Source organism: Phalacrocorax aristotelis, unplaced genomic scaffold, assembly GCF_949628215.1.
Source record: "Phalacrocorax aristotelis unplaced genomic scaffold, bGulAri2.1 scaffold_170, whole genome shotgun sequence".
Lineage (NCBI taxonomy): Eukaryota > Metazoa > Chordata > Aves > Suliformes > Phalacrocoracidae > Phalacrocorax > Phalacrocorax aristotelis.
Genome location: NW_027441200.1, coordinates 64,874 through 75,141, shown reverse-complemented (window position 1 = coordinate 75,141; position 10,268 = coordinate 64,874). Strand labels below are relative to the sequence as shown.

At 55.2% G+C, this 10,268-nt stretch overlaps 1 long non-coding RNA gene across 1 annotated transcript; it reads right to left on the bottom strand.

Moving 5' to 3' along the window:
• Positions 1–656: 656 nt before the first annotated feature.
• On the bottom strand, positions 657–4,603 carry LOC142051059 (uncharacterized). Its single transcript, XR_012658282.1, has 4 exons — positions 4,465–4,603; positions 3,682–3,873; positions 3,316–3,425; positions 657–843 (listed from the first exon to the last, which is right to left on the bottom strand). It is a non-coding gene; the product is annotated as an uncharacterized LOC142051059 (long non-coding RNA).
• Between the last annotated feature and the right edge of the window lie 5,665 nt (positions 4,604–10,268).

Genomic DNA, 10,268 nt, shown 5'->3' with positions numbered 1-10,268 from the left:
AGCAGCAACGGGGGGCCCCTCCCCCACCCCCACAGTGCACCACCTTCTCCCCAGGGCTCCATCACAGCCCCCTGCCCCACGCAAAGGGAGCGCAAACGCAGCCCCGAGGGCAAAGGAGAGGGCAAGTGTTTGCGCAGGCAGCGTGCATGTAACAAGTCCCAGGAGCGATTCGTGGCTCAGGGTCCCCAACGCTCCCCCTGCCCCCAGGCCACCTCGGCCGCCGTTGCCGGAGCCGCACGGAGCTGGTTTTGGCTAGGATAGTGCTCATTTTCTCCATAGAAGCTAGGAAAGGATAAGTTTTGGATTTATGATGTTCAACACAGCGTTAACAATGTAGAGATGTGCTGAGCACTGCTTCCACAGTCAGAGCCTCTTCTGGTTTTCTCAGTGCCCCACCAGCAAGTAGGCTGGGAGAGGACACAGCTGGGAAAGCTTTCCCAGCTAACTGACCAAAGGGCTATTCCATACCATTTGACATCACGCTGAGTACATGCAGATGGGGAAGAAGGGGGAGGCCTTAGGGGCTACGGCATTTCACTCCCTAAGTAACCATTACACATGATAGAGCCCTGCTTTCCCAGAGAAGGCTCAACACCTGCCCACCGAAAAGGAGTGTGAATGAATTCCTTGCTTTGCTTCCACGCACAGCTGTTGCTCTACCTATTAAACACCCATGAGTTTTCTCACTTTTACCCTTCCAGCTCTCTCCCCCAGCCCACTGAGGGTGGAGCGAGCAAGCAGCTCCCTGGTGCAGAGTTGCCAGCTGGGGCTAAACCACGGCACGCGCTTGTCCTGGTTTGGCAGGGAGCGGACCGTCCGTCGCCTGGCTCCTGGAGCGACAGGCTGCTGGGCAGAGAGGGAGGCCACCAAAGGTGAGGAGCAGGGCACAGGACAGTAGGAGGAGAGAAGAGAAAAGCGGCATGCGGCTGGACGGGTTGGGGGGGCGTGTGTGCGTGTAGTGAGAAGGCACGAGGCAGGGAACAGGATGGCCAGAGAAGGACAGGGAGCCTGACTGAGGTGGAGATAAAAGCAGCAGAGAGAGGGGAAGAGACGCAGCAGAAAGAGGGACGAGCAGGACAGATACCAACAAAGAAGGATGAGGAGCAGGCTGGAAACGCACAAAGAACCTGGGGCAGGCAGCACAACAGCGAGTGAGGAAAGAAGAATGGGGCAGAAAGCTGAACCGAGCGAGATGGAGAAAGACAAGAAAAGCGACAAGAACAGGGCAGAGAGGGAAGAATGAAGCCACGGGGACAGGGATCCGAGAGAGCCAACGACAGAGGGAAGGGGCCGGGGTAGGGAAGACCACAAAACAAACCATGGGGCTACGTGGTACAGAGCATGAGCAGGGAGAGAATTAACCATTAGGGACAGGGAGCCAGAGGAAGAAGAAAATACACCAAAAGGGAGATGGAGAGCAAAAGGAATCGCAATGCGTACAGAAAGAAGAGCGAAACAATTCTAAAATAGGGACATGGGGAAGCCAGAAAGGACAAACGCTACAGGCTACAGGGCAGAGAGGGAAGAATTAACGATAGACACGGAGAGCTGGGCGGAAAGAGATGGAGAAAGGCTAAAGATCACACGGCCAACAGGGAAGAGAGGCAGGAAGTTTAAAAACAGGGGCAAGAAGCCAGAGAGAGGGAGAGAGAGGCAACAATAAAATGGGGACGGGCCACGGGGCAGCGAGGAGGGAACCGATGAATAAGAAAAGGAGGCCAAAGAGAACACAATGTAGTATGGAAAAAAGGAACAGCGGCCTACGGGGAAGGAGGAATTAAAGATCCGGCACTGGGAGGCAGACAGAGACAAACGAAGAAACAAGTGAAAAAACCTACAGCAACGGGCTACCAAGACAGAGAGGGAGGAAATTGGGCAATAAAACATAGCAGCAAGGAGCTGGACAGAGAGAGATGAGGACAAACAAACAGCACGGGTCTACGTGACAGAGAACGTGGAATTAGAACACAGAGAGAGGGAGCCGGACAGGGAGGGGCCGAGAGAAAAATCTAGACAGGCTACAGTGGGCAGAGGCAGGATTTAAAACCTAGGGACAGGGAGCTGGACAGAGAGATGGAGATCACAGGGAACAGCGGTGGTTGCAGGAAGAGCAGGAATTCAAGAATAGGGAAAGGGAGTTGGACAGAGAAGAACTCAGAAAGGCAAGAACAGTAGCAGGCTACAGAGCAGAGAATATGAATTAAAAAGCACGGGGGGAGCGTTGAGGCAGACAGAGAGATTAAGAAAATGTCACGGGCTACGTGGCAAAGCAGGAGGAATTCAGAAACGGGGATGGGAACCAAGGAAGAGTGAGTTGGTGAAGGATAACAGGCATTAAAAGTGAGGGACGGGGAGCTGGGAAAAGCGAGAGGCAGAGAAAAACAGAATCACAGAAAGCCAAAAAAGAAGAAACAGAACAACAGGAACAGGTGTAACCAAAGCGATGAAATCAATCAACCAGAGACGTTGTTACATTATGGGAACATGGAGTGTACGAATCAGTGTATCTGTTGATCTGCATTTTAGTCCCTAGGTAATCATTAATGTGAACAGAACAACAGGCAATGTGCTTCTGTCAGAAAAGGATGACAAAACGCGGTTTCGTGTAGCAGACTGAGAGAACTAGCCAGGACTGCCAAGAAGATAAAAGGTAATTCCGGCAGGGGGAAGATCGCGACCACCGACTCACGGACCACCACCGACCCAAGTAACGCCACCTACTCAGAAGAGGACAACCGAGCCTGCGCAGTAATTTACATAAGGAACGAGCAAGTTTGTACCAATCAGTAGACAGGACAATAATGAATACGTCTGACTACGTAAAATTTTGAGCTATAAATTGTAGGGGAAAGGTGTGTGAGGTACGCACGTTAGGAGGAGCGATCCCCCGTGCATCCGGCGCCGTGAATAAAGAATGCCTGCTCTTTAATACTAAATTGGTGTTACAGAGTTGTTTCCAATTTTACCACGATTTTTGGTAACACAGGGAGTCAGACCAAGAGAGCCAGAGAAAGACAAAGTACCGACAGGCTACAGGACAGAGCAGGAGGAATACAAAAAAACGGAGCCAGAGCCAGGCAGAGAGAGGCAGAGAAAGAAAAAGTAGCCACAGGCTACAGGACAGAGAGAGGGAGGACTGAAAAGACAGGGAGGCAGGGAGCCACTCAGAGCGAGATGTAGAAAGAAGGTGCGGGGGGAACGCAAAAAAAAAAATAATTTTGCAGCAGGTAAGGAAAGAGAGGGGGCCAGGGGAGAGACAGGGAGGGCCCAGGACGCACAAGAGAGGCAACAGGGCCCCAGTGGCCCAGGACTCACCGCAACTCTCGCTCTCAGTGCTGCTGGCACAATTTAGCCGTTCAGATGCTTCTTTCCCCTTCCCTCCTCCCTGCCTCTTCTGCAGCTCCAGACTCTAGGCCATCCTCCACCTAAAGAGAATACATGGGTGTCTTACAGCTCTTACAAGATGAGGCTTCCTAGGCACGTGGCCTAGCTCGCTCGTGCACTACACGCCCGTACCGAACTCCGGGTTACGCGTACAGACCCTGCGGTGCACGTTGGTGGCCTGGCCCGCTGCGGACTATGAAGGGGGATCCTTCCTTCCTCACCTGCAGGGACAGGCTCTCTTGCCTGCGGCAGGAAGGCAGGTGGCAGCCAGAGCGCCTTCAATTTCTTCTTCTTTACCTTTCGTTGGCATCGCCAGCTTCAGCCGAGGCAGCTCCTGTCCACAGCTGGGAAGGGCTTTGTCTATCCCTTTTCGGCCCCGCGCTGCAAGGACGGCGAGGCCGGGCAGAGAGAAGCCACGCAAGCCTGAGACGGCCACAGTCAACGGCATCCCCGGGGGAAGGACAGACAACCACGTCCGCAGCAAGGTCTCTGGGAGAGGGAAAGAAGAAACAGCGACCGTCATTACCGTCGATCGACCTTGACCAAAGCCTCTCCTTCCGCAGGGGCTTCTGGACACACCGCTCCTTCCCCGCGCTACTGCTAAGGGCCCCTGCGCCGAGGGGGAATCCCGTGCGCTTGAGGGCCGGCTTGCTGCCTTCACGACAGGGCCTGGGGGCGGCCTAGGGCTACGCAGCACGCTTCAGGGGAGGTGCCGGAGCTGGGGGCAGGCGCGCGGGGCGGGGGGGGGGGGGCAGGCGCGCGGGGTGGGGGGGAGGGGGCAGGCGCGCGGGTCGAAGCAGGCGCACGGGGCAGGCGGGCGGGGGGAGCAGGTGCGCGGGGCGAGGCAAGCGCGCGGGGCGGGGGGGGGCAGGCGGGCGGGGGGAGCAGGCGCGGGGGGGGGCAGGCGGGCGGGGGGAGCAGGCGCGCGGGGCGGGAGGGGAGGGCAGGCGCGCGGGCAAGGCGGGCCAGGGGAGGCTGAGGGGGAGCTCCGGTGAGCCGGGGAGGCGGCCATCTTCTGCGCCCTGGGCAGGGGAAAAGAGCATCCTCCTCCTCCCTTCTGTCAGCTCCCGGGTAACTCACCGCTTCTCGGGGAGCGGCCGCACCTGGAAGCCCCCAGAAATCAACACGAATCCAACCCCAAAAATACACCTCGCGTACCGCACGCGGCACGGCCGCCCGGCACCCGAGCGCCGGAACACCGCGCCTCCCGCCGCGCCCCGGCGAACCACGTGACAGGGCCGGCAGCCGCGCGCCACAGGGACTACAGCTCCCGGCACGCCGCGAGCCCGCCCTCCCCGCTCTCTGACCCTTCGGGGCACCGTTCTTCCCGCCGATGCACCCGGAAGCCCCACCGAGCCCTCAGCACAGCCTCGCTCTCCCCACAGCCCGCTCCGACCCGGCGCTGCCCCGCCGCAGCCCTCCTCGGGGCTTTACCCGGGACGCAGCCGTCCACCACCCAGCCCCCGCTCACCTCCTCCCTCGCTACAGTCGCAGCCCGCTGACGCTCAGCCACAGCTCCGCCCCGTCCCGCCCTCGGCTCACACTGGCCCCCCGGAGCAGGGCACCACCCCTTTTCCAGGTAGGAGCCGGCACCGGCAGCCCCACTGCCCGCACCTGGGGCTCCTCCATCCAGCCCCCGCCCGCAGCTGAGGCACAGCAGCAACGGGGGGCCCCTCCCCCACCCCCACAGTGCACCACCTTCTCCCCAGGGCTCCATCACAGCCCCCTGCCCCACGCAAAGGGAGCGCAAACGCAGCCCCGAGGGCAAAGGAGAGGGCAAGTGTTTGCGCAGGCAGCGTGCATGTAACAAGTCCCAGGAGCGATTCGTGGCTCAGGGTCCCCAACGCTCCCCCTGCCCCCAGGCCACCTCGGCCGCCGTTGCCGGAGCCGCACGGAGCTGGTTTTGGCTAGGATAGTGCTCATTTTCTCCATAGAAGCTAGGAAAGGATAAGTTTTGGATTTATGATGTTCAACACAGCGTTAACAATGTAGAGATGTGCTGAGCACTGCTTCCACAGTCAGAGCCTCTTCTGGTTTTCTCAGTGCCCCACCAGCAAGTAGGCTGGGAGAGGACACAGCTGGGAAAGCTTTCCCAGCTAACTGACCAAAGGGCTATTCCATACCATTTGACATCACGCTGAGTACATGCAGATGGGGAAGAAGGGGGAGGCCTTAGGGGCTACGGCATTTCACTCCCTAAGTAACCATTACACATGATAGAGCCCTGCTTTCCCAGAGAAGGCTCAACACCTGCCCACCGAAAAGGAGTGTGAATGAATTCCTTGCTTTGCTTCCACGCACAGCTGTTGCTCTACCTATTAAACACCCATGAGTTTTCTCACTTTTACCCTTCCAGCTCTCTCCCCCAGCCCACTGAGGGTGGAGCGAGCAAGCAGCTCCCTGGTGCAGAGTTGCCAGCTGGGGCTAAACCACGGCACGCGCTTGTCCTGGTTTGGCAGGGAGCGGACCGTCCGTCGCCTGGCTCCTGGAGCGACAGGCTGCTGGGCAGAGAGGGAGGCCACCAAAGGTGAGGAGCAGGGCACAGGACAGTAGGAGGAGAGAAGAGAAAAGCGGCATGCGGCTGGACGGGTTGGGGGGGCGTGTGTGCGTGTAGTGAGAAGGCACGAGGCAGGGAACAGGATGGCCAGAGAAGGACAGGGAGCCTGACTGAGGTGGAGATAAAAGCAGCAGAGAGAGGGGAAGAGACGCAGCAGAAAGAGGGACGAGCAGGACAGATACCAACAAAGAAGGATGAGGAGCAGGCTGGAAACGCACAAAGAAGCTGGGGCAGGCAGCACAACAGTGAGGGAGGAAAGAAGAATAGGGGCAGAAAGCTGAGCGAGCGAGATGGAGGAAGACAAGAAAAGCGACAAGAACAGGGCAGAGAGGGAAGAATGAAGCCACGGGGACAGGGATCCGAGAGAGCCAACGACGGAGGGAAGGGGCCGGGGTAGGGAAGACCTCAAAACAAACCATGGGGCTACGTGGTACAGAGCATGAGCAGGGAGAGAATTAACCATTAGGGACAGGGAGCCAGAGGAAAAAGAAAATACACCAAAAGGGAGATGGAGAGCAAAAGGAATCGCAATGCGTACAGAAAGAAGAGCGAAACAATTCTAAAATAGGGACATGGGGAAGCCAGAAAGGACAAACGCTACAGGCTACAGGGCAGAGAGGGAAGAATTAACGATAGACACAGAGAGCTGGGCGGAAAGAGATGGAGAAAGGCTAAAGATCACACGGCCAACAGGGAAGAGAGGCAGGAAGTTTAAAAACAGGGGCAAGAAGCCAGAGAGAGGGAGAGAGAGGCAACAATAAAATGGGGACGGGCCACGGGGCAGCGAGGAGGGAGCCGATGAATAAGAAAAGGAGGCCAAAGAGAACACAATGTAGTATGGAAAAAAGGAACAGCGGCCTACGGGGAAGGAGGAATTAAAGATCCGGCACTGGGAGGCAGACAGAGACAAACGAAGAAACAAGTGAAAAAAACCAACAGCAATGGGCTACCAAGACAGAGAGGGAGGAAATTGGACAATAAAACATAGCAGCAAGGAGCGGGACAGAGATACTTGAGGACAAACAAATAGCACGGGTCTACGTGAAAGAAAACATGGAATTAGAACACAGAGAGGGAGCCTGTCAGAGGTGCAGATAAAAGCAGCAGAGAGGGGAAGAGCAGGACAGAGACCAAGAAAGAACGGTGAGGAGCAGGCTGGAAACGCACAAAGAACCTGGGGCAGGCAGCACAACAGCGAGGGAGGAAAGAAGAATAGGGGCAGAAAGCTGAGCGAGCGAGATGGAGGAAGACAAGAAAAGCGACAAGAACAGGGCAGAGAGGGAAGAATGAAGCCACGGGGACAGGGATCCGAGAGAGCCAACGACGGAGAAAAGGGGCCGGGGTAAGGAACACCACAAAACAAACCATGGGGCTACGTGGTACAGAGCATGAGCAGGGAGAGAATTAGCAATCAGGGACAGGGAGCCAGAGGAAAAAGAAAATACACCAAAAGGGAGATGGAGAGCAAAAGGAATCGCAATGCGTACAGAAAGAAGAGCGAAACAATTCTAAAATAGGGACATGGGGAAGCCAGAAAGGACAAACGCTACAGGCTACAGGGCAGAGAGGGAAGAATTAACGATAGACACGGAGAGCTGGGCGGAAAGAGATGGAGAAAGGCTAAAGATCACACGGCCAACAGGGAAGAGAGGCAGGAAGTTTAAAAACAGGGGCAAGAAGCCAGAGAGAGGGAGAGAGAGGCAACAATAAAATGGGGACGGGCCACGGGGCAGCGAGGAGGGAACCGATGAATAAGAAAAGGAGGCCAAAGAGAACACAATGTAGTATGGAAAAAAGGAACAGCGGCCTACGGGGAAGGAGGAATTAAAGATCAGACACTGGGAGGCAGACAGAGACAAACGAAGAAACAAGTGAAAAAACCAACAGCAACGGGCTACCAAGACAGAGAGGGAGGAAATTGGGCAATAAAACATAGCAGCAAGGAGCTGGACAGAGAGAGATGAGGACAAACAAACAGCACGGGTCTACGTGAAAGAGAACATGGAATTAGAACACAGAGAGGGAGCCTGTCAGAGGTGGAGATAAAAGCAGCAGAGAGGGGAAGAGCAGGACAGAGACCAAGAAAGAACGGTGAGGAGCAGGCTGGAAACGCACAAAGAAGCTGGGGCAGGCAGCACAACAGCGAGGGAGGAAAGAAGAATAGGGGCAGAAAGCTGAACCGAGCGAGATGGAGGAAGACAAGAAAAGCGACAAGAACAGGGCAGAGAGGGAAGAATGAAGCCACGGGGACAGGGATCCATGAGAGCCAACGACGGAGGGAAGGGGCCGGGGTAGGGAAGACCTCAAAACAAACCATGGGGCTACGTGGTACAGAGCATGAGCAGGGAGAGAATTAACCATTAGGGACAGGGAGCCAGAGGAAAAAGAAAATACATCAAAAGGGAGATGGAGAGCAAAAGGACTCGCAATGCGTACAGAAAGAAGAGCGAAACAATTCTAAAATAGGGACATGGGGAAGCCAGAAAGGACAAAAGCTACAGGCTACAGGGCAGAGAGGGAAGAATTAACGATAGACACAGAGAGCTGGGCGGAAAGAGATGGAGAAAGGCTAAAGATCACACGGCCAAAATGGAAGAGAGGGAAGACTTTAAAAACAGGGGCAAGAAGCCAGAGAGAGGGAGAGAGAGGCAACAATAAAATGGGGACGGGCCACGGGGCAGCGAGGAGGGAGCCGATGAATAAGAAAAGGAGGCCAAAGAGAACACAATGTAGTATGGAAAAAAGGAACAGCGGCCTACGGGGAAGGAGGAATTAAAGATCAGGCACTGGGAGGCAGACAGAGACGAAGAAACAAGTGAAAAAACCAACAGCAATGGGCTACCAAGACAGACAGGGAGGAGACGAGGAAATATAGCAGCAAGGAGCTGGACAGAAGAGTTGAGGACAAACAAACAGCACGGGTCTATGTGAAAGAGAACTTGGAATTAGAACACAGAGAGGGAGCCTGTCAGAGGTGGAGATAAAAGCAGCAGAGAGGGGAAGAGAGGCAGCAGAAAGAGGTAAGAGCAGGACAGAGACCAAGAAAGAACGATGAGGAGCAGGCTGGAAACGCACAAAGAACCTGGGGCAGGCAGCACAACAGCGAGTGAGGAAAGAAGAATAGGGGCAGAAAGCTGAGCGAGCGAGATGGAGGAAGACAAGAAAAGCGACAAGAACAGGGCAGAGAGGGAAGAATGAAGCCACGGGGACAGGGATCCGAGACAGCCAACGACAGAGGGAAGGGGCCGGGGTAAGGAACACCACAAAACAAACCATGGGGCTACGTGGTACAGAGCATGAGCAGGGAGAGAATTAGCAATCAGGGACAGGGAGCCAGAGGAAAAAGAAAATACACCAAAAGGGAGATGGAGAGCAAAAGGAATCGCAATGTGTACAGAAAGAAGAGCGAAACAATTCTAAAATAGGGACATGGGGAAGCCAGAAAGGACAAAAGCTACAGGCTACAGGGCAGAGAGGGAAGAATTAACGATAGACACAGAGAGCTGGGCGGAAAGAGATGGAGAAAGGCTAAAGATCACACGGCCAAAATGGAAGAGAGGGAAGACGTTTAAAAACAGGGGCAAGAAGCCAGAGAGAGGGAGAGAGAGGCAACAATAAAATGGGGACGGGCCACGGGGCAGCGAGGAGGGAGCCGATGAATAAGAAAAGGAGGCCAAAGAGAACACAATGTAGTATGGAAAAAAGGAACAGCGGCCTACGGGGAAGGAGGAATTAAAGATCCGGCACTGGGAGGCAGACAGAGACAAACGAAGAAACAAGTGAAAAAACCAACAGCAACGGGCTACCAAGACAGAGAGGGAGGAAATTGGGCAATAAAACATAGCAGCAAGGAGCTGGACAGAGATAGTTGAGGACAAACAAACAGCACAGGTCTACGTGAAAGAGAACATGGAATTAGAACAGAGAGGGAGCCTGTCAGAGGTAGAGATAAAAGCAGCAAAGAGGGGAAGAGCAGGACAGAGACCAAGAAAGAACGATGAGGAGCAGGCTGGAAACGCACAAAGAAGCTGGGGCAGGCAGCACAACAGCGAGTGAGGAAAGAAGAATAGGGGCAGAAAGCTGAACCGAGCGAGATGGAGAAAGACAAGAAAAGCGACAAGAACAGGGCAGAGAGGGAAGAATGAAGCCACGGGGACAGGGATCCGAGAGAGCCAACGACGGAGGGAAGGGGCCGGGGTAGGGAAGACCTCAAAACAAACCATGGGGCTACGTGGTACAGAGCATGAGCAGGGAGAGAATTAACCATTAGGGACAGGGAGCCAGAGGAAAAAGAAAATACACCAAAAGGGAGATGGAGAGCAAAAGG